Below are 24726 nucleotides of genomic sequence, written 5' to 3'. Positions count from 1 at the left end.
ATGATAGCAACCTTTATTATGCAATCTGTCGCTTTTATTCTTTGCCATCGAAAGTTCGTACAACACTCAATTTTCTTTTACACTAAATGATCTAACACTTTTAGAAGCAATTTTTATTGCCTTATTGCACCGATGACAACTTACTTGAAGGGTCTTACTCAATCCTTATGTAGGTATGGTGGACTCTTGAAAATAAGATTTGGGTTTAAGGGTTTTGGATGCACAAGTAGTATCTCTACTTGGTGTGGAATTTTTGGCTAGCGAAGATGGGGGGCAAGCACCACATGTTAAAGTATCTATGACAATATAACTTCTGTGTGAATATGAACAAACATAAATCATTACGTTGTCTTCCTTGTCCAATGTCAACAATTTTGGCATATAAAATTTTGATGGGGGCTCACAATCACAAAAGATTTCCAAGATAGTGTATTTGCATGTGAATCTTCTCTTCCCTTATTAATTCTTTCATGAATTGCATCATTAACCAATGCTATGTTTGTCATCCAATACATTTTTCTACTTATACTTTTCCTTATGTGGTGTCATTACTTACCATAAGATTAGCATATGATCGTTTTCATTTATTTCCTTTCTTTTTTATTGAACGTGAAAGTAAAGAAAACAAAACTCCAACTAAACTTTATTATATATCTCACACATGATTACAAAGATAGATCACTAAGCAAACTCTCAAAAAGAAAGGATCAAACTAAACTTTTATTCATCTAAAGCAAAAGATAACTATGTATAGAACTAAGATAAGTAAAGACAAAAGATAGTGGAGGTGATACGATACCGGGGCACCACCCCCAAGCTTGGCGCAAGCCAAGGGGAGTGCCCATACCTGATAGTCAATTTTATTTTGGTGATGAAGAAGGAGTTGGTAGTGATGAAGTGGTAGCGATCTTGTCCTCAGGTTTCCATGGCAGAGACTCACCATCATAAGAAGAGGAGTGAGTCTCACGGGTCCTGCAACTGGCAGCCAAACTCATACCTTTAAACCTTGCCTCATATTCAAAGACTTGGTTTTGAAGGTCGTAAACCTGGCTCTAGAGGAAGTTGATTTGCTCGTTGAAGGAGAAGACGATGTCCTTCATGGACTTGCCATCCACCTTTAGATCATGGGTGTAGCCCGCGATCATGAGGTGATTGGCATTGAGTCCACATTCCACCATCCCCTTGCACCGAAAAACTTCTTGCTCCATAGCTTCAAGCCTAGCCTCCACGGATCTAGTCCCCTTGGGGCCTTGCACATCACGGATGTGGAGCACCCCCTCATGCATCTAGATAGCTTGAGGGTGCTACATCACCTCCCGCAAATATGGGTTGATGACGTTCTCGAAGAACTCGTCCTTGGAGGAGCTTGAAGTGGCCACGGTGGATTAGATCTGTCAGAAAACAACAAGGAAAAGAAAACAGTAGATTTCACCGCGATACAGAGGTCAATAGGTTCGGGGGGTATATAAAGATTTTTTATCTTGGGAAACAAGCAAACGGAAGAAAAATGGAGTTCGGGAGGTACCCGAGGTGGGCACAACCCACCTATGCCCACCAAGGTCACCTTCCTGGTAGTTTCTTATTTTACTAATTTTTTAAATATTCCAAAACTGACAAAAAAATTGCGGATTTTTTGGAGTCCGTTTACTTACCGTATCATGTACCTCCAGTTTTCATGATTCTAGAGTGTTCTGGAAGGTTTCTTTTATGTGTTCTTCCGGTGTCATAGTTTGGATAATATTGCTTTCAACATTAATGGGCGTACCTGAGATATAATGTTTTATACATTGCCCATTAACAACCTTCGGGTTAGTACCTTTGGCATTATTTATTTTGATAGCTCCAAATCGATAGACCTCCTCGATAACGTGGGGTCCTTCCCATTTTGAGAGGAGTTTTCCTGCAAAGAATCTGAAACGGGATTTGTACAAAAGAACATATTCTCCAACCTTGAACTCAAGCTTTTGGATTATTTTATCATGCCATCTTTTAACTTTTTCTTGAAATAACTTGGCATTTTCATAAGCTTGGGTTCTCCATTCATCCAATGAGCTAATATCAAATAACCTCTTCTCGCCAGCAAGTTTGAAATCATAGTTGAGTTCTTTAATTCCCAATAAGATTTATGTTTTAACTCAACATGCAAATGACAAGCTTTTCCATAAACCATTTTATAAGGAGACATACCCATAGGATTTTTATATGCTGTTTTATAAGCCCAAAGTGCATCATCTAATTTCTAAGACCAATTCTTCCGGGACCTATTGTCAGTCTTTTCTAAAATTTATTTATTTCTCTACTACTGAGTTCAACTTGACCACTAGACTGAGGATGATAGGGTGATGCAATTATATGGTTAACATCATACTCAGCAAGCATTTTACGGAAAGCACCAAGAATAAAGTGTGAACTGATACGTCTCCAATGTATCTATAATTTTTGATTGTTCCAAGCTATTATATTATCTATCTTGGATGTTTTATATGCATTTATATGCTATTTATATGATTTTTGGGACTAACCTATTAACCTAGAGCCTAGTGCCAGTTTCTGTTTTTTCCTTGTTTTTGAGTTTCGCAAAAAAGGAATATCAAACGGAGTCCAAACGAGATGAAAATTTACGGTGATTTTTTATGGACCAGAAGAAGCCCCCGAAGCAAAAGAGTTGGGCCAGAGGAGTCCCGAGCCAAACACAAGGTTGGAGGGCGCGTCCTCCGTCCTTGTCGTTGACTCGTGGACCCCCCTGACTTGTTCTCGACGCCAAAAATTCCTATAAATATAGAAACCCCCAGAAATAAACCTAGATCAGGAGTTCCGCCGCCGCAAGCCTCTGTAGCCACCAAAAACCAATCGGGACCCTGTTCCGGCACCCTGCCGGACGGGGAAATCATCACCGGTGGCCATCTTCATCATCCTGGCGGTCTCCATGACGAGGAGGGAGTAGTTGGGCTGAGGGTATGTGCCAGTAGCTATGTGTTGGATCTCTCTCTCTCTCGTGTTCTTGATTTGGCTCGATCTTGATGTACCGCGAGCTTTGCTATTATAGTTGGATCTTATAATGTTTCTCCCCCTCTACCTTCTTGTAATGGATTGAGTTTTCCCTTTGAAGTTATCTTATCGGATTGAGTCTTTAAGGATTTGAGAACACTTGATGTATGTCTTGCATGTGCTTATCTGTGGTGACAATGGGATATTGATACGTCCATTTTGCATCATGTTTTCTTATTGTTATTTATAATGTTTCTATCCATAATAATGCTTTTTGGAGTAATTCTTATACCTTTTCTCTCATAATTTTCAAGGTACACACCAAGAGGGAGAATTCTGGCAGCTGGAAATCTGGACCTGGAAAAGCTACGTCAAGCCACCTATTCCGCACAACTCCAAACAAGCTGAAACTCCACGGAGATTTTTTTATGGATTATTTAAGAATTATTGGAGCAAATAACTACCAGAGGGGCCCACCAGGTGGGCATAACCCACCTGGGCACGCCAGGGAGCCCAAGCGCGCCCTGGTGGGTTGTGCCCTCCTCGGCCCACCTCCGATGCCCATCTTTTGGTATATAAGTTATTTTGACCAAGAAAAAAATAAGGAGAGGACTTTTGGGACCAAGCGCCGCTGCCTTGAGGCGAAACTTGGGCAGGAGCACTTTTGCCCTCCGGCGGAGCGATTCCATCGGGGGAACTTCCCTCACAGAGGGGGAAATCATCGTCGTCATCATCACCAACAACTCTCCCATATTGGGGAGGGCAATCTCCATCAACACCTTCAACAGCACCATCTCCTCTCAAACCCTAGTTCATCTCTTGTGTTCAATCTTGTTACCGGAACTATAGATTGGTACTTGTGGGTGACTAGTAGTGTTGATTACATCTTGTAGTTGATTACTATATGATTTATTTGGTGGAAGAATATATGTTCAGATCCAATATGCTATTTAATACCCCTCTGATCATGAGCATGTTTATCATTTGTGATTAGTTACCTTTGTTCTTGAGGTCACGGGAGAAATCATGTTGCAAGTAATCATGTGAATTTGATATGTGTTCGATATTTTAATAGTATGTATGTTGTGATTCCCTTAGTGGTGTCATGTGAACGTCGACTACATGAAACTTCACCATATTTGAGCCTAAGTGAATGCATTGTGGAGTAGCAATTAGATGATGGGTTGCGAGAGTGACAGAAGCTTAAACCCCAGTTTATGCGCTATTCCATAAGGGACCGATTGGATCCAAAAGTTTAATGCTATGGTTAGAATTTATTCTTAATACTTTTCTCGTAGTTGCGGGTGCTTGCGGGAGGGTTAATCATAAGTTGGAGGTTTGTTCAACTAAGAACAACACCTAAGCACCGGTCCACCCACATATCAAATTATCAAAGTAGTGAACACGAATCGAACCAACATGATGAAAGTGACTATATGAAATTCCCGTGTACCCTCAAGAACACTTTGCTTATCATAAGAGACTGTTTTGGCTTGTCCTTTGCCTCAAAAGGATTGGGCTACCTTGCTGCACTTTTGTAACTACTATCATTACTTGCTCGTTACAAATTATCTTGATATCAAACTACTCTCTTAATTACAATTTCAGCACTTGCAGACATTACCTTACTGAAAACTACTTGTCATTTCCTTCTACTCCTCGTTGGGTTCGACACTATTACTTATCGAAAAGAGCTAAAATTGATCCCCTATACTTGTGGGTCATCAGATATTCATGTGATCCACTTGATGTATGTTTTGGTGATCAACTTGCGGGTTCTGTAACCTTGTGAACTTATGCATAGGGGTTGGCACACATTTTCGTCTTGACTCTCTGGTAGAAACTTTGGGGAACTCTTTGAAGTTCTTTGTGTTGGTTTGAATAGATGAATCTAAGATTGTGTGATGCATATCGTATAATCAAACCCGCGGATACTTGTGGTGACGTTGGAGTATCTAGTGACACTAGGGTTTTGGTTGATGTGTATCTTAAGGTGTTATTTTAGTATGAACTCTAGGGCTGTTTGTGACACTTATAGGAATAGCCCAATAGATCGATCAGAAAGATAACTTTGAGGTGGTTTCGTACCCTATAATAATCTCTTCGTTTTTTTCTCCGCTATTAGTGACTTTGGAGTGACTCTTTGTTGCACGTTGAGGGATTGTCATATGATCCAATTATGTTATCATTGTTGAGAGAACTTGCACTAGTGAAAGTATGAACCCCATGCCTTGTTTCGAAGCATTGCAATACCGTTTTCACTCACTTTTACCACTTGTTACCTTGCTGTTTTTATATTTTCAGATTACAAAAACCTATATCTAGCATCCATATTGCACTTGTATCACCATCTCTTCGCCGAACTAGTGAACCTATACAATTTACCATTGTATTGGGTGTGTTAGGGACACAAGAGACTCTTTGTTATTTGGTTGCAGAGTTGTTTGAGAGAGACCATCTTCATCCTACGCTTCCCACGGATTGATAAACCTTAGGTCATGCATTTGAGGGAAAATTGCTACTGTCCTACAAAACTCTACGCTTGGAGGCCCAACATGAGTCTACAAGAAGAAGGTTGCGTAGTAGACATCATGAACCATGATACCTCTCCAACGTATCTATAATTTTTGATTGCTCCACGCTATATTATCTTTTGTTTTGGACATTATTGGGATTTATTATCCACTTTTATATTATTTTTGGGACTAACCTATTGACCCAGAGCCCAGTGTGAGTTCCTGTTTTTCCCTTGTTTCAGTGTTTCGAAGAAAAGGAATATCAAACGGAGTCGAAACGGAATGAAACCTTCTGGAGAAGTTATTTTTGGAAGGAAAGCAACCTGATAGACTTGGAGTGCACGTCAGGAAAGAAACGAGGGAGCCATGAGGTAGGGGGTGCCCACCCCCCTAGGGCGCGCCCTCCACCCTCGTGGGCCCCTCGTGGCTCCCCTGGCGTACTTCTTCCTCCTATATATACCCATATACCCTAAAATGATCGGAGAGCGCAATAGATCAGGAGTTCCGCTGCCAGAAGCCTCCGTAGCCACCGAAAACCAATCTAGACCCGTTCTGGCACCCTGCCGGAGGGGGAAATCCCTCTCCGGTGGCCATCTTCATCATCCCGGTGCTCTCCATGACGAGGAGGGAGTAGTTCTCCCTCGGGGCTGAGGGTATGTACCAGTAGCTATGTGTTTGATCTCTCTCTCTCTCTCTCTCGTGTTCTTGGGGTGGTACGATCTTGATGTATCGCAAGCTTTGCTATTATAGTTGGATCTTATGATGTTTCTCCCCCTCTACGTACTCTCTTGTAATGGATTGAGTTTTCCCTTTGAAGTTATCTTATAGGATTGAGTATTTAAGGATTTCAGAACACTTGATGTATGTCTTGCGTGGGATACCTGTGGTGACAATGGGGTATTCTATGATCCACTTGATGTATGTTTTGGTGATCAACTTGCGGGTTCCGCCCATGGAACCTATGCATAGGGGTTGGCACACGTTTTCGTCTTGACTCCCAGGTAGAATCTTTGGGGCACTCTTTGAGGTTCTATGTGTTGGTTGAATAGATGAATCTGAGATTGTGTGATGCATATCGTATAATCATACCCATGATACTTGAGGTGACATTGGAGTATCTAGGTGACATTAGGGTTTTGGTTGATTTGTGTCTTAAGGTGTTATTCTAGTACGAACTCTAGGGCTGTTTGTGACACTTATAGGAATAGCCCAACAGATTGATTGGAAAGAATAACTTTGAGGTGGTTTCGTACCCTACCATAATCTCTTCGTTTGTTCTCCGCTATTAGTGACTTTGGAGTGACTCTTTGTTGCATGTTGAGGGATAGTTATGTGATCCAATAATGTCATTATTGTTGAGAGGACTTGCACTAGTGAAAGTATGAACCCTAGGCCTTGTTTCAATGCATTGCAATACCGTTTGTGCTCACTTTTATCATTAGTTACCTTGCTGTTTTTATATTTTCAGATTACAAAAACCTTTATCTACCATCCATATACCACTTGTATCACCATCTCTTCGCCGAACTAGTGCACCTATACAATTTACCATTGTATTGGGTGTGTTGGGGACACAAGAGACTCTTTGTTATTTGGTTGCAGGGTTGCTTGAGAGAGACCATCTTCATCCTACGCCTCCTACGGATTGATAAACCTTAGGTTCATCCACTTGAGGGAAATTTGCTACTGTCCTACAAACCTCTGCACTTGGAGGCCCAACAACGTCTACAAGAAGAAGGTTGTGTAGTAGACATCAAGCTCTTTTCTGGCGCCGTTGCCGGGGAGGTTAGCGCTTGAAGGTATATCTTTAGATCTTGCAATCGAATCTTTTTGTTTCTTGTTTTAGCACTATTTAGTTTATAAAAGAAAACTACAAAAAATAAATGGAATTAAGTTTGCCTCATATGCTTCATATTTTTAATATCTTTCGTGAGTATGATGGAAAGGAAAATTGTGCCAAAGTGTTAGAAGAAGAATGCATTAAAATGTTTGGCACTAAATCTTTGAATGATGAGCATGATTGCAATGTTGTTAGTATGAACTCCTTGAATATCCATAGTACTAATGATGATTGCACTAGTTGTGATGAAAATGTCTCCTATAAACATGTCAATTTTTGTGGAGTGCATTGGGTTTGCAAGTACACACCAATTAGGGAAGATAGATTTTGCAAGAGGCATAAGTACTTAGAAACTAAATTGTTGCAAGAAAGGCTAGATGTTTGTGCTGAAAATTTAAATTTTCTTGGCCATACTTGTGAGCTTTGCAATGAACGCGGTCATTTAACCATCCGATGCAAATTGTTTCATGATCTAATCATTTCCAAAAATTGTGATGATTTGATTTCTGTTGCACATCATAATGAACTTAGTTTGCTTATGGGTTACAAAGAAATGAAACATATAACTAACTATCTTCCAGTATTTGCCCGTGATAAACTTCTTGGCTTTGATCTAGAGGAAATTTATATGTATTGTGCTGTGAATTGTATTGAAAATCCTTATATTGCCAACTACATAATGAAAAGAAAACAAATAGAAGATGAAGAGAATACTAATTAAAGGGGAGAGACTTCCCAATACCCTCCTATTATTTCTTATGATGAATCATGTAACGAGGAGGAGCCTTCTATTCAACCAATCTCATTAATAAGGAGCTCCAAAAAGAGAATTGAATCCACACATGATGTGGTGAAGAAGAAGAAAAGAAAAAGGAAGAGAGGTAAAAAAGATATTTCCCCCAAATAATGCTGCTCCTATTACTATTGTGCCTCATGAAAATATAATTGTGGAATATAATGATACTTCTTATGATCTTGAAAATCTTTTTGGCACTTGCTTGGAAGAATATGATAATTGCTATACTATTGGTGCTATCCATACTATTAATGATGAGAGTGATTATGCTTATGATATGAAAAGGCCCAAGCTTGGGGATGCTATGTTTGATGAAGATGATGTTTTTGAGAATATATTTTCTGCAATTAATGTTTGTCCCAAGCTTGGGGATGCTACGTTTAATGAAGATGATATTTTTAGTCTCCCAAGTTTTGATATGCAAATTTATAATGATGATAGCATGCCTCCTACTTATGATGATTATTGTGATGATACTTATGATATAAAAAGTAGTGATTATATTTATAAAACTTGTCATGATTATGATTACCCCTTTTCTTAACATTACTCTTTTAATGTGGAAGCAATTTATAGTATTCGAGTCTCTTATGATACTCCCACTATTCCGAATAAGAAGAATTTTGCTTATGTGTAAAAATTCTATGCTTATGCATCATGAAAATAATGCTTTAGGTGCTGGTTATATTGTTGAATTAATTCATGATGCTACTGAAAATTATTATGAGGGAGGAATATATGATTGTAGGAATTGCAATAATATCAAGTTTCCTCTCTATGTGCTTAAAGTTTTGAAGCTATGCTTGTTTTACCTTCCTATGCTAGTTGATTCTTGTTCCCACAAGTTGTTTGCTCACAAAATCCCTATGCATAGGAAGTGGGTTAGACTTAAAAGTGCTAGTCATATTCTTCATGATGCTCTATTTATGTTTCAATTCTTATCTTTTATGTGAGCATCGTTGAAATCATCATGCCTAGCTAGGGGCGTTAAACGATAGCGCTTGTTGGGAGGCAACCCAATTTTATTCTTGTTTTTTGCTTTTTGCTCATGTTTAGTAATACATTAATCATCTATCCTATGTTTAGATGTGGTTTTATGTTTTAATTATTGTTTTTGCCAAGTAGAACCTTTGGGAAGACTTGGGTGAAGTCTTTATGTTCATGCTGTAAAAAACAGAAACTTTAGCGCTCACGAGATTTGCTGCCATTTTTTATTGGAGAGTGCTATTTAGTTAATTATTTTTGCAGATGATTAATAGATAAATTACTCAGGTCCACCTATTTGTTTGAGAATTTTATGAGTTCCAGAAGTGGTCGAAACCTACAGATTACTACAGACTTTCTGTTTTTGACAGATTCTGTTTTCATTGTGTTGTTTGCTTATTAATGAATCTATGAGTAGTATCGGAGGGTATGAACCATAGAGAAGTTGGAATACATTAGATATTACACCAATATGAATTTATAATGAGTTCATTACAGTACCTTATAATGGTGATTTTCTTTCTTATACTAACAGAGCTTACGAGTTTTCTGTTAAGTTTTGTGTTGTGAAGTTTTCATGTTTTGGGTAAAGATTCAATCGACTATGGAATAAGGAGTGGCAAGAGCCTAAGCTTGGGGATGCCCAAGGCACCCCAAGGTAATATTCAAGGATAAACAAGTGCCTAAGCTTGGGGATGCCCTAGATGGCATCCCCTCTTTCGTCTTAGTTCATCGGTAACTTTACTTGGAGCTATATTTTTATTCGCCACATGATATGTGTTTTGCTTGGAGCGTCATTTTATTTCATTTTGTTTTGCTTGCTGTTTGAGTAAAATACCAAGATCTTAAATTCTTAAATGTTAGAGAGTCTTCACATAGTTGCATAGTTATTCAACTACTCATTGATCTTCACTTATATCTTTCGGAGTAATTTGTTGTTTACTCTAGTACTTCACTTATATCTTTTAGAGCATGGTGGTAGTTTTATTTTGAAGAAATAGATGAACTCTCATGCTTAACTTAGATTATTTTGAGAGTCTTAAATATCATGGTAATTTGCTTAAATAATCCTAATATGCTAGGTATTCAAGATTAGTAAAAACTTTCATATAAGTGCATTGAATACTAAGGGAAGTTTGATACTTGATGATTGTTTTGAGATATGGAGATAGTGATATTAAAGTTGTGCTAGTTGAGCAGTTGTGAATTTGAGAAATACTTGTGTTGAAGTTTGCAAGTCCCGTAGCATGCACGTATGATAAACGTTGTGTAACAAATTTGAAACATGAGGTGTTATTTGATTGTCTTCCTTATGAGTGGCGGTCGGGGACGAGCGATGGTCTTTTCCTACCAATCTATCCCCCTAGGAGCATGCGCATAGTGCTTGGTTTTTGATGACTTGTAGATTTTTGCAATAAGTATGTGAGTTCTTTATGACTAATGTTGAGTCCATGGATTATACGCACTCTCACCCTTCCATCATTGCTATCCTCCTCGGTACCGTGCATTGCCTTTTCTCACATTGAGAGTTGGTGCAAACTTCGCCGGTGCATCCAAACCCCGTGATATGATACGCTCTTTCACACATAAACCTCATTATATCTTCCTCAAAACAGCCACCATACCTACCTATTATGGCATTTCCATAGCCATTCCGAGATATATTGCCATGCAACTTTCCACCATTCCGTTTAATATGACACACTTCATCATTGTCATAGTGCCTTGCATGATCATGTAGTTGACATCGTATTTGTGGCAAAGCCACCACGCATAATTTATCATACATGTCACTCTTGATTCATTGCTATCCCAGTATACCACCGGAGGCATCCATATAGAGTCATACTTTGTTCTAGTATCGAGTTGTAATCATTGAGTTGTAAATAAATAGAAGTGTGATGATCATCATTTTCTAGAGCATTGTCCCAAGTGAGGAATAAAAAAAGGCCATAAAAAGAGAAGGCCCGAAAAAAGAGAAAGGCCAAAAAAAGAGAAGGCCCAAAAACAGAAAGAGAAAGGCCATAAAAAAAGAGAAGGCCCAAAAAAATGAGAGAAAAAGAGAGAAGGGACAATGCTACTATCCTTTGCCACACTTGTGCTTCAAAGTATCACCATAATCCTCATGATATAGAGTCTCTTGTTTTGTCACTTTCATATACTACTGGGAATTTTTCATTATAGAACTTGGCTTGTATATTCCAACAATGGGTCTCCTCAAGTGCCCTAGGTCTTCGTGAGCAAGCAAGTTGGATGCACACCCACTTAGTTTCTTTTGTTGAGCTTTCATACATTTATAGCTCTAGTGCATCCGTTGCATGGCAATCCCTACTCCTTGCATTAACATCAATCGATGGGCATCTCCATAGCTCATTGATTAGCCTCGTTGATGTGAGATTTTCTCCCTTTTGTCTTCTCCACATAACCCCTATCATCATATTCTATTCCACCCATAGTGTTATATCCATGGCTCGCGCTCATGTATTGCGTGAAGGTTTATAAAGTTTGAGACTACTAAAGTATGAAACAATTGCTTGGCTTGTCATCGGGGTTGTGCATGATGAGAGCATTCTTGTGTGAAGAAAATGGAGCATGACTAAACTATATGATTTTGTAGGGATGAACTTTCTTTGGCCATGTTATTTTGAGAGGACATAATTGTTTAGTCAGTATGCTTGAAGTATTATTATTTTTATGTCAATATGAACTTTTATCTTGAATATTTCAGATCTGAATATTCATACCACAATTAAGAAGAATTACATTGAAATTATGCCAAGTAGCACTCCGCATCAAAAATTATGTTTTTATCATTTACCTACTCGAGGACGAGCAGGAATTAAGCTTGGGGATGCTGATACATCTCCAATGTATCTATAATTTTTGATTGCTGCATGCTATATTATCTTCTGTTTTGGACATTATTGGGCTTTATTATCCACTTTTATATTATTTTTGGGACTAACCTATTGACCCAGAGCCCAGTGCCAGTTCCTGTTTTTTCCCTTGTTTCAGTGTTTCGAAGAAAAGGAATATCAAACGGAGTCGAAACGGAATGAAACTTTCTGGAGAAGTTATTTTTGAAAGGAAAGCAACCTGATAGACTTGGAGTGCACATCAAGAAAGAAACGAGGGAGGGGGCGCGCCCTCCACCCTCGTGGGCTCCTCGTGGATCCCCTGACGTACTTCTTCCTCCTACATATACCCATATACCCTAAAATGACCAGAGAGCACAATAGATCGGGAGTTCCACCGCCAGAAGCCTCCATAGCCACCGAAAACCAATCTAGACCCGTTCTGGCACCCTGCTGGAGGGGGGAATCCCTATCTAGTGGCCATCTTCATTATCCCGGTGCTCTCCATGACGAGGAGGGAGTAGTTCTCCCTCAGGGCTGAGGGTATGTACCAGTAGCTATGTGTTTGATCTCTCTCTCTCGTGTTCTTGGGGTGGTACGATCTTGATGTATCGTGAACTTTGCTATTATAGTTGGATCTTATGATGTTTCTCCCCCTCTACGTACTCTCTTGTAATGGATTGAGTTTTCCCTTTGAAGTTATCTTATCAGATTGAGTCTTTAAGGATTTGAGAACACTTGATGTATGTCTTGCGTGGGATACCTGTGGTGACAATGGGGTATTCTATGATCCACTTGATGTATGTTTTGGTGATCAACTTGCGGGTTCCATGACCTTGGGAATCTATGCATAGGGGTTGGCACACGTTTTCATCTTGACTCCGGTAGAATCTTTGGGGCACTCTTTGAGGTTCTATGTGTTGGTTGAATAGATGAATCTGAGATTGGGTGATGCATATCGTATAATCATACCCACGGATACTTGAGGTGACATTGGAGTATCTAGGTGACATTAGGGTTTTGGTTGATTTGTGCCTTAAGGTGTTATTCTAGTACGAACTCTAGGGCTGTTTGTGACATTTATAGGAATAGCCCAACAGATTGATTGGAAATAATAACGTTGAGGTGGTTTTGTACCCTAGCATAATCTCTTCGTTTGTTCTCCGCTATTAGTGACGTTGGAGTGACTCTTTGTTGCATGTTGAGGGATAGTTATGTGATCCAATTATGTTATTATTGTTGAGAGGACTTGCACTAGTGAAAGTATGAACCCTAGGCCTTGTTTCAACGCATTGCAATACCGTTTGTGCTCACTTTTATCATTAGTTACCTTGTTGTTTTTATACTTTCAGATTATAAAAACCTTTATCTACCATCCATATACCACTTGTATCACCATCTCTTCGCCGAGCTAGTGCACCTATACAATTTACCATTGTATTGGCTGTGTTGGGGACACAAGAGACTCTTTGTTATTTGGTTGCAGGGTTGCTTGAGAGAGACCATCTTCATCCTACGCGTCCTATGGATTGATAAACCTTAGGTCATCCACTTGAGGGAAATTTCCTACTGTCCTACAAACCTCTGCACTTGGAGGCCCAACAACGTCTACAAGAAGAAGGTTGTGTAGTAGACACCAAACCACCATCAGCCATTAAATATCTTGGGACTCCAAACCTTGGGAAAATAACTTCTTTAAGCATTTTAATAGAGGTGTTGTGATCATCACTACAAGTTGGAATAGCTTTTACCCACTTAGTAACATAATCAACATCAACCAAACTATGAGTATACCCAATGGAGTAAGGAAAAGGTCCCATGTAATTAAATCCCCAAACATCAAATGGTTCAACATCAAGTGAATAATTCATAGGCATTTCTTGACGCTTACCGATATTACCTATTCTTTGACATTCATCACAAGATAAGACAAACTTACGAGCATCCTTGAAGAGAGTAGGCCAATAAAACCTAGATTGCAATACCTTGTGAGCAGTTTTGTCTCCCGCATGATGTCCTCCATAGGCTTCGAGTGACATTTCCATAGGATTTGTTCTTGTTCATGCTCAGGTACACAACATCTAATAATACCATCTACTCCTTTATAAAGATGTGGGTCATCCCAAAAGTGATGTCTTAAATCATAGAAGAACTTTTTCTTTTGTTGGTAAGTAAAGCTAGGGGGTATGAATTTAGCAACAATATAATTAGCATAGTTAGCATACCCAGGTGTACTATTAGAAACATTTATTGCAGCTAATTGCTCATCTGGAAAACTATCATTCATAGGTTGTGGGTCATCAAGAATATTTTCAAGCCTATACGAGTTATCAGCTACGGGTTCTCTGCTCCTTTTTTATCACTGATATGCAAATCAAATTCTTGTAGCAAGAGAACCCATTGAATAAGCCTAGGTTTGACATCTTTCTTTTCCATAAGATACTTTATTGCAGCAAGATCAGTGTGAACAATTACTTTAGAATGAACAATGTAGGATCTAAATTTATCACAAGCAAACACCACTTCTAAGAATTCTTTTTCAGTTGTAGCATAATTTCTTTGTGCACTATCTAGAGTTTTACTTGCATAGTGAATAACATTCAGTTTCTTATCAACTCTTTGTCCTAGAACAGCACCAATAGCATAATCACTAGCATCACACATAATTTCAAAAGGCAAGTTCCAATCAGGTGGTTGAACAGTAGGTCCAGAAATTAAGGCTTTCTTGAGTGTTTCGAAGGCTTCTAAACAATCATCATAAAAAACAAAAGGAATATCCTTTTACAAAAGGTTTGTAAGAGGCCTAGAAATTTTAGAAAAGTCTTTGATAAATCTCCTATAGAAACCAGCATGACCAAGGAAACTACAAATACCTTTGATATCTTTAGGACACAACATTTTCTCAATTGCATCAAACTTAGCTTTGTCCACCTCAATACCTCTTTCAAAAACTTTATGGTCCAAAACAATACCTTCGTTAACCATAAAGTGGCACTTCTCCCAATTCAAGACAAGATTTGTTTGCTCACATCTCTGCAAAACTCGATCAAGATTGCTTAAACAATCATCAAAAGACTTCCCATAAACAGAAAAGTCATCCATGAAAACCTCAACAATCTTTTCACAAAAGTCAGAGAATATAGCAGTCATACATCTTTGAAAGGTAGCAGGTGCATTGCATAAACCAAAAGGCATACATCTATAAGCATAAGTTCCAAAAGGACAAGTAAAAGTGGTCTTTTCTTGATCAGGTTGAGAAACAGGTATTTGTGAAAAACTAGAATATCCATGAAGGAAGAAAAAATGTGTGTGCTTAGATAATCTTTCTAGCATTTGATCAATAAAAGGCAGAGGGTAATGATCTTTTCTAGTTGTTTTGTTTAATTTTCTAAAATCAGTTACCATTCTATAGCCTGTAACAATTCTTTGTGGAATAAGTTCATTTTTATCATTAGGAACAACAATAATACCTCCTTTCTTAGGGGCACAATGAACATGACTTACCCATCTACTATCAGCTATAGGATAGATTATACCTGCTTCCAGGAGTTTTAATATTTCTGTTCTTACCACTTCTTTCATTTTTGGATTTAACCGATGTTGGTGATCAACAACGAGTTTAGCATCAGGTTCCCTATGAATCTTGTGCTGACATAGAGTGGGATTGATGCCCTTAATATCATCAAGATTATATCCAATAGCAGATCGGTGCTTCCTTAAAACTTCCAACAATCTTTCTTCTTCATGTTCTGAAAGGTTAGCACTAATAATAATAGGATAAATCTTTTTCTCATCAAGATAAGCATATTTCAAAGTTCTGGCAACTATTTTAATTCAAACATAGGATCACATTTAGGTGGAGGAGGACCTCCTAGAGTTTCAATAGGCAAATTGTGTTTAAGCAGAGGACGTTATTCAAAGAAAATCTTATGTATTTCATTTCTTTCATGCATATGCATATCATTCTCATGGTCTAGCAAATATTGTTCTAAAGGATCAGTAGGAGGTACAACAATAGAAGCAAGACCAATATTTTCATCCTCGCTAGGCAATTCTTTTTATGAGGTTTTCTACTAAACTGGGAAAAATTAAACTCATGAGACTCATCACCGAAGCTAACACCGACAGTTTGTTTGTCACAATCTATTTTAGCATTAACGGTGTTCAAGAAAGGTCTACCAAATATAATGGGACAAAAGTCATCTTGTGGGGAACCAAGAATAGAAAATCAGTAGGGTATTTTATTTTCCCACACAAGACTCAACATCTCTAACAATCCCAAGTGGTGTGGTGGTGTCTCTATTAGCAAGTTTAATAGTAACATCTATGTCTAATATTTCAGCGGGTGTTATGTCATTCATAATTCTTGATATAAGGTAAAAGGAATATCACTCATGCTAGCACCTATGTCACATAAACCATGATAACAGTGATCTCCTATTTTAACTAAGACAACGGGCATGCCAATAATGGGTCTATGTTTATCTTTCCCATCAGGTTTGGCAATTCTAGCAGCTTCACCAACGAAGTAAATAACATGCCCATCAATATTATCGACCAAGAGATCTTTAACCATAGAAACACTAGGTTCTACCTTGATTTGTTCAGCTGGTTTAGGTGCTCTAATATTACTTTTATTGACCACAAATAAAAGTTTAGCATGTTCCTTTATCCTAACAAGGAAAGGTGGGTTTTTGATATAAGCAGTAGGAATAACCGGATCAACATTATAGATAATAGTTTCATCTTTAGCTACTACCGGTTCTTTAATTTCTTATTTAAAAGGTGGGTGATATTTAAACCACTTCTCCTTAGGGAGATCAACATGAGTAGCAAAAGATTCACAAAAGGAGGCTACTATCTCAGAGTCAAGTCCATATTTAGTGCTAAACTTTTGAAAAGCATCGGTATTCATAAAAGATTTAACACAATCAAACTTCATATTGACATGGTTCCCCACAAGATGCTACTAGTGCTACTATCTCTGACTCTTTACCTTCGCCGAGTTCCCAATCTTCAGAGTTGCATTTAATTCTTTCTAGAAGATCCCACCGGAATTCAATAGTCTTCTTCATAAAGGAACCAGCACAAGAAGTATCAAGCATGGATCGCTCATCATGAGAAAGCCGAGCATAAAAATTCTGAATGATAATTTCTCTTGAGAGCTCATGATTGGTGCATGAATATAACATTGAATTAAGCCTCCCCCAAGCTAGAGCGATACTTTCTCCTTCACGAGGCCAAAAATTATATATATAACTCCGATCACAATGAACTAGATACATAGGATAATTTTTTGGTGAAACTCCAATTTCAGTCCATTCCAATTCCATGATCCAATACAATCGCATAGCCTATACCATGCCAATGCTTTTCCCCTTCAAAGATAAAGGGAAAACCTTCTTCTTAGCATGATCGCCGGGTAAACCTACAAGCTTAAACAATCCACAAATTTCTTCCACATATATGAAGTGCATATCAGGATGTTCGGTTCCATCTCCTGCATAAGGATTAGCTAGCAGTTGTTCTATCATACCCGAAGGAATTTCATATTCAATATTTTCAGTAGGTGTAGTGGGTTGAGGGGCAACTAATTGTGGTTCCGGTCGAGGTGAATATACCCCAAACAAACCCCTCAAACAATTGTTTTCCATAGTAACAAGTGACAGTAAATTTCAGCACATAGTAATAATTTTTCCTTACCAATAGTGCTTCACTACCCGGCAACGGCGCCAGAAAATAGCCTTGATGACCCACAAGTATAGGGGATCAATCGTAGTCCTTTTGATAAGTAAGAGTGTCGAACCCAACGAGGAGCAGAAGGAAATGACAAGTGGTTTTCAGCAAGGTATTCTCTGCAAGCACTGAAATTATAAGTAACGAGTAGTTTGATAGCAAGATAATTTGTAACGAGCAAGTAACAATAGTAGTAACAAAAGTGGAGCAAGGTAACCCAATCCTTTTGAGGCAAAGGACAGGTTGAAACGGTCTCTTATGATAAGCAAAGTGCTCTTGAGGGTACACGGGAATTTCATCTAGTCACTTTCATCATGTTGGTTTGATTTGTGTTTGCTACTTTGATAATTTTGATATGTGGGTGGACCGGTGCTTAGGTGATGTTCTTACTTGAACAAGACTCCTACTTATGATTAACCCCCTCGCAAGCATCCACAACTACGAGAAAAGTATTAAGAATAAATCTAACCATACCATAAAATTTTTGGGTCCAAATCAGCCCCTTACGGGATAGCGCATAAACTAGGGTTTAAGCTTCTGTCACTCTAGCAACCCATCATCTAATAACTACTCCAGAATGAATTCCCTTAGGCCCAAATATGGTGAAGTGTCATGTAGTAGACATTCACATGACACCACTAGGGGAATCACAACATACATACTATCAAAATATCAAACACATATCAAATTCACATGATTACTTGCAACAAGATTTATCCCATGACCTCAAGAACAAAAGTAACAACTCACAAATGATAATCATGCTCAAGATCAGAGGGGTATTAAATAGCATATTGGATCTGAACATATAATCTTCCACCAAATAAACCATATACTAATCAATTACAAGATGTAATCAACACTAGTAGTCACCCACAGGTACCAATCTGAGGTTCCGGTACAAACATTGAACACAAGAGATGAACTAGGGTTTGAGAGGAGTTGGTGATGTTGAAGATGTTGATGGAGATTGCCCTCCCAAAGATAAGAGGGTTGTTGGTGATGACGGTGGCTTCGATTTCACCCTCCAGGGGGGAAGTTCCCTCGGTGGAATCGCTCTGCCGGATGGCAAAAGTGCTCTGCCCAAGTTTCGCTTCGATACGACTGCACTCTGTCCCAAAAGTCCTCCTCATATTTTTTTTCTAGGTCAAAATGACTTATATACTAGAATATGGGCACCGGAGGTGGGCCGGGATGGCCACAACCCACTAGGGCGCGCCTTGGGGGGGGGGGGCTGGCATGCCCTGGTGTCTTGTGGTCACCAGGTGGCCCCCCTTTGATAGTTATTTGCTCCAGTGTTTTTCATATATTCCAAAATAATTCTTCATAAATTTTTAGCTCATTTGGAGATGTGCAGAATAGGTATCTCTGACGTAGCTTTTTCAGGTCCAGAATTCTAGCTGACGACATTCTCCCTCTTTTGTGTAAACCTTGCATTTTATGAGCGAAAAGGCATTAGAATCTCATTAGTCGATTTGCATTTGGCTTTTGAAAGAATGAAGTAATATGGGCTGAAAATGAATCCTTTGAAGTGTGCCTTTGGTGTATCGGCTGGGAAGTTTCTGGGTTTCATTATTCATGAAGATGGCATGGAAATTGATCCCAAAATGATAGAAGCTATACAGAAAGTAGAAGCTCCAGCATGCAAGAGAGATATGCAAAAATTCCTTGGCAAGGTCAATTATTTGAGGAGGTTCATAGCCATTCTATCAGGGAAGGTTGATGCATTTACTCCTATCCTTCGGTTAAAGAATGATGTCAATTTTACTTGGGAAGCAAAACAGCAAGAGGCATTTGATATGATTAAGAAATATTTGTGCACTCCTCCGATTATGGAAGCGCCCAGGCATAGGGAGCCATTTAGACTTTACATTGCAGCGGAGGAAGGTGTTATTGGTGCTGTTTTGACTCAAGATACCGAAGGAAAAGAACATGCTATTACTTATTTGAGCCGACGCTTACTGGATGCCGAGACAAGGTATATATTTCTTGAAAAACTATGCCTATGTTTATATTATGCTTGTACTATATTGAGACATTATTTAGTACCTAGTGCTTGCATAGTTGCTTGTCAAACTGATGTCATTAAGTCCATGTTGCATACACCAATTCTTAGTGGTAGGATTGGCAAGTGGGCTTATGCTTTGGTTGAATATGATTTGACCTACGAATCTCTAAAGTCCGTGAAAGGCCAAATCATCGCTAATTTTATTGCTGAACATCGGATTGATGATAAGCATGATGTTGATGTAAACCTTGTCTCATTAGTAGCATGGAGATTATATTTTGATAGTTTAGTTTGTAGCAATAGCCAAGGTGTTGGTATTGTTTATATATCTCCTCATGGTGTTGTTTTTGAAGCCTCATGTCGCTTAGAATATATTTTCACAAATAATCAAGCCGAATACGAAGCATTCTTATTCAGTCTAGAGATGTTGCTTGCTATAGGTGCTACACATGTTGAGGCTTTTGGTGATTCGTTACTAGTAGTGCAACAGATATCCAAAGTTTTTTAGTGTTTGGACGAATCACTTAATGTTTATCTTGATAAATGTCTAGATATAATTTCTATTTTGGATTGTTTTAGCATTGCTCATATATCTAGACATGGCAATTGGAAAGCAAATGAGTTGGCAGGACAAGCATTTGGCTATCATGTTGATCATGGCATATTTCATATTTCTCGAAGGTCGATGTCTACCCTTGCCAATGTAGAGGCCAAACCAGAGCCCACTGCTTCGGCCATTAACAAAGAATCTAGTGCAGGTGACAATCATGTCTAGAGGAAGCCCATTATTGATTACCTATGTAATCCGAGTGAAAGGGTGGACAGGGCCATTCGGCGTAAGGCTTTCAAATATACGATGACAAATGATGATCTTTATCACCGAATGGTTGATGATGTTCTTTTAAAATGCTTGGACGAGGACCAAGCAAGAGTTGCTATGGGAGAGGTTCATGAAGGAATTTGTGGCACTCATTAGTCAGCTCCCAAGATGAAATGGTTTTTGTGACGCGCTGGATTTTATTGGCCGACAATGATTAATGACCGCTTTAGGTATTATAAAGGATGTGAAGCTTGTCAAAAGTTTGGTGATATTCAGTTGGCTCCTGTTGCTATGTTACATCCTGTTATCAAGCCATGGCCTTTTAGAGGATGGGGATTAGACTTTATTGGAGAGATTCATCCTTCTTCTTCAAAGGGGCATCGGTCCATGCTGGTTGCAACTAATTATTTCACTAAATGGTCCTAAGTAATACCACTCAAAAATATGATGCATACGGAGGTAATTCAATTCATAATTGAGCACATTATTCATAGATTTGGCATTCCTCAAACATTAACTATGGACCAAGGTTCATCCTTTATGTCACATCAAGTTAGAGAATTTGCCAAATCATATAAAATAAAGTTGCTCAATTCCTCACCATATTATGCCCAAGCCAATGGACCAAGAAGAAGATTGAGGATAATCCAAGGAGATGGCATGAGCTATTGTCCTAAGCTTTGTGGGCGCACAATCTCAGGGCATGGTGCTATAAAGGTAACTCCATATGAGATCGTATATAGTCAAGAGGCTGTTTTACTAGTGGAAGTGAATTTGAATGCTTTGAGAATAGCCAAACAAAATGATTTATTGGCGGGTGGACTTTTATAACTTGATGATGGACAATATTGATGAAGTTGCCAATAAACATTTGGCTGCTTTGAAGGCCATAGAGAAATAAAAGTTGAGAGTGTCAAGAGCTTACAATAAGAAGGTCAAGTTGAAGAATTTTCAAGTTGGCGATCTTGTGTGGAAGATGATTCTGCCAACTGGTTCAAAAGACAGAAAATTCGGGAAGTGGTCTCCAAGTTGCCAGGGTCCTTTTAAGATCACAAGAGTAGTTCCTGGAAACTCATATTTAGTGGAATCCGTACAAGGACACTTTTACCTCGAGCTGTCAATGGAAAATATTTAAAGAAGTATCGCCCAAGTGTGTGGCAAGAAGCCGATATATATTTATCGTCCTAAGCAAAGACATGGCCGATAAACAACTATCTCCCTTAGCATAAACACGGCCGATAGGTAATTATCGCCCCGAGAATATAAATGGCCGATGGAGTGTTGACATCGTCCTTAGAGCAAATACATTACAAATTATTTTTCGGCACGAAAGTTTTGCCCAAAAACAGGGGGGCATGTGTTGACACCATATTTTGGCATGGTCAAAAACATAATTAAGAAGACCTTAAATGGAAAAGTGCTCAAAGTGAGAAAATTTCGTGTCATCGAAAGGAGAAACTTTGATATTTGGGTTATAGCCATCCGATCTCATCTATGAGGCCGAAGTTGTGTTTGAAGTACTGAGATTTTGTATCCAGAACACTGTTCGGCTGATTACACCCCCAAGACGGCCTCATTTTGAAAGCTTATCTACAAGAGTATTCTTCGTCTCGTCGAAATGATCGATTTTAATATAAAAATCATCTCAATCCGAGGTCGTATACAAAAGTTAGAGCCCGCATAGCGCGACCCTACAGTGAGCAAAATACGACGCCCGGGACCACACACATGTGACTATGTCTGATGAGTTGCGTGAGTAATTACCTGTTTTTCTCAAGCGATTTGGCCCTGAAGACGGCATTGAATCGGAAAACTTTTAACACAAAAGTTTTTCGTCTCGTTGAAACGAATAAATATGCTTTTTGGTGCATTTTTATCGGAGGTCGTCTACTGCGTCAAAAATGACCCGCAAGGTGCAGCCAGATTACAAACCGAACAGTTTTGAAAAGTTCTAATTATGAGTTGGACCCAAATTAGGGTTTTGAATGTGAATTCTAATCTTTCCTCATACGGGAAGTCCATCCGCCTCTTATATACATGAGGGTTGACGACCGATTGAAAACGCAACACACAATCGCAAAACCCATCTACAAACTTTCATCTCCTACCCTAGTTTTCTACTTCTCGTTCATTAATGTTGTTTTCTTCAGAGAGATTCAATATACGAAATCCTAGGAGCGGGCAATCCAACCTAGGGCAGCCCATCACCGCCGTGCGTCCATACGGAGTCTCTCTCGACCGCCTGGGGTTTCGGGCCTTTAAAAGTGCTCGCTGGATTGTCTTGCATATTGCACTTCCGTTGTGAAGGAAATATGCCCTAGAGGCAATAATAAAGTTATTATTTATTTCCTTATATCATGATAAATGTTTATTATTCATGCTAGAATTGTATTAACCGGAAACATAATACATCTGTGAATACAAAGACAAACAGAGTGTCACTAGTATGCCTCTACTTGACTAGCTCGTTGATCAAAGATGGTTATGTTTCCTAACCATAGACATGAGTTGTCATTTGATTAACGGGATCACATCATTAGGAGAATGATGTGATTGACCTGACCCATTCTATTAGCTTAGCACTTGATCGTTTATTTGTTGCTATTTCTTTGTTCATGACTTATACATGTTCCTATGACTATGCGATTATGCAACTCCCGTTTACCGGAGGAACACTTTGTGTGCTACCAAACGTCACAACGTAACTGGGTGATTATAAAGGTGCTCTACAGGTGTCTCCGAAGGTACTTGTTGGGTTGGCGTATTTCAAGATTAGGATTTGTTACTTTGATTGTCGGAGAGGTATCTCTGGGCCCTCTCGATAATGCACATCACCTAAGCCTTGCAAACATTGCAACTAATGAGTTAGTTTCGAGATGATGTATTACAGAACGAGTAAAGAGACTTGCCGGTAACGAGATTGAACTAGGTATTGAGATACCGATGATCGAATCTCGGGTAAGTAACATACCGATGACAAAGGGAACAACGTATGTTGTTATGCGGTTTGGCCGATAAAGATCTTTGTACAATATGTAGGAGCCAAAATGAGCATCCAGGTTCTGCTATTGGTTATTGACCGGAGACGTGTCTCGGTCATGTCTACATAGTTCTCGAACCCGTAGGGTCCGCACGCTTAAAGTTCGATGACGGTTATATTACGAGTTTATGTGTTTTGATGTACCGAAGGTGTTCGGAGTCCCGGATGAGATCGGGGACATGACGAGGAGTCTCGAAATGGTCAAGACGTAAAGATCGATATATTGGACGACTATATTCGGACATCGGAAAGGTTCCGAGTGATTCGGGTATTTTCGGGAGTATCGGGGAGTTACGGGAATTCGTATTGGGCCTTAATGGGCCATACGGGAAAGGAGCGAAAGGCCTCAAAGGGTGGCCGCACCTCTCCCCATGGGCTGGTCCGAATTGGACTAGGGAGGGGGGCGCCCCCTTCCTTCCTTCTCCTTCTCCCTTCCCTTTCATTGTCTCCTACTCCTACTACTTGGAAGGGATCCTAGTTCTACTAGGAAAGGGGGAATCCTACTCCCGGTGGGAGTAGGACTCCCCTAGGGCGCGCCATAGAGAGGGCCGGCCCCTCCCCTCCTCCACTCCTTTGTATACGTGGCCAGGGGCACCCCATAGACACAACATTTGATCTCTTGATCTCTTAGCCGTGTGCGGTGCCCCCCTCCACCATAATCCACCTCGATCATATCATAGCGGTGCTTAGGCGAAGTCCTGCGTCGGTAGCAACATCATCATCATCACCATGCCATCGTGCTGACGAAACTCTCCCTCAACACTCGGCTGGATCGGAGTTCGAGGGACGTCATCGAGTTGAACGTGTGCAGAACTCGGAGGTGCCGTGCGTTCGGTACTTGATCGGTCGGATCGTGAAGACGTAGGACTACATCAACCGCGTTGTGCTAAGGCTTTCTGTAGCGACCCGACCTCAAATGGTCAAGCCTCTGTGTATTCGTGCCATCCCTGGATCGGTATGCTGGCACACACAGTACATCAATGTATATATCAAAGTGCAATCACATGTATAAATAACGTAAAACTGATATATATACCTCATAAGTCTCAGCGGAAACAAACATAAGGGTGTGGAGTCCATCAACGCCAACGGCAAGTTGAGTGTAGACCGTAACCCTGCAACGTAAGTCTTACTCGTCGTAGA

This window comes from Triticum aestivum, chromosome 3A (genome assembly GCF_018294505.1).
Source record: "Triticum aestivum cultivar Chinese Spring chromosome 3A, IWGSC CS RefSeq v2.1, whole genome shotgun sequence".
Classification (NCBI taxonomy): domain Eukaryota; kingdom Viridiplantae; phylum Streptophyta; class Magnoliopsida; order Poales; family Poaceae; genus Triticum; species Triticum aestivum.
The sequence above is the reverse complement of the archived record's forward strand: the minus strand, read 5'-3'. Positions refer to the sequence as shown.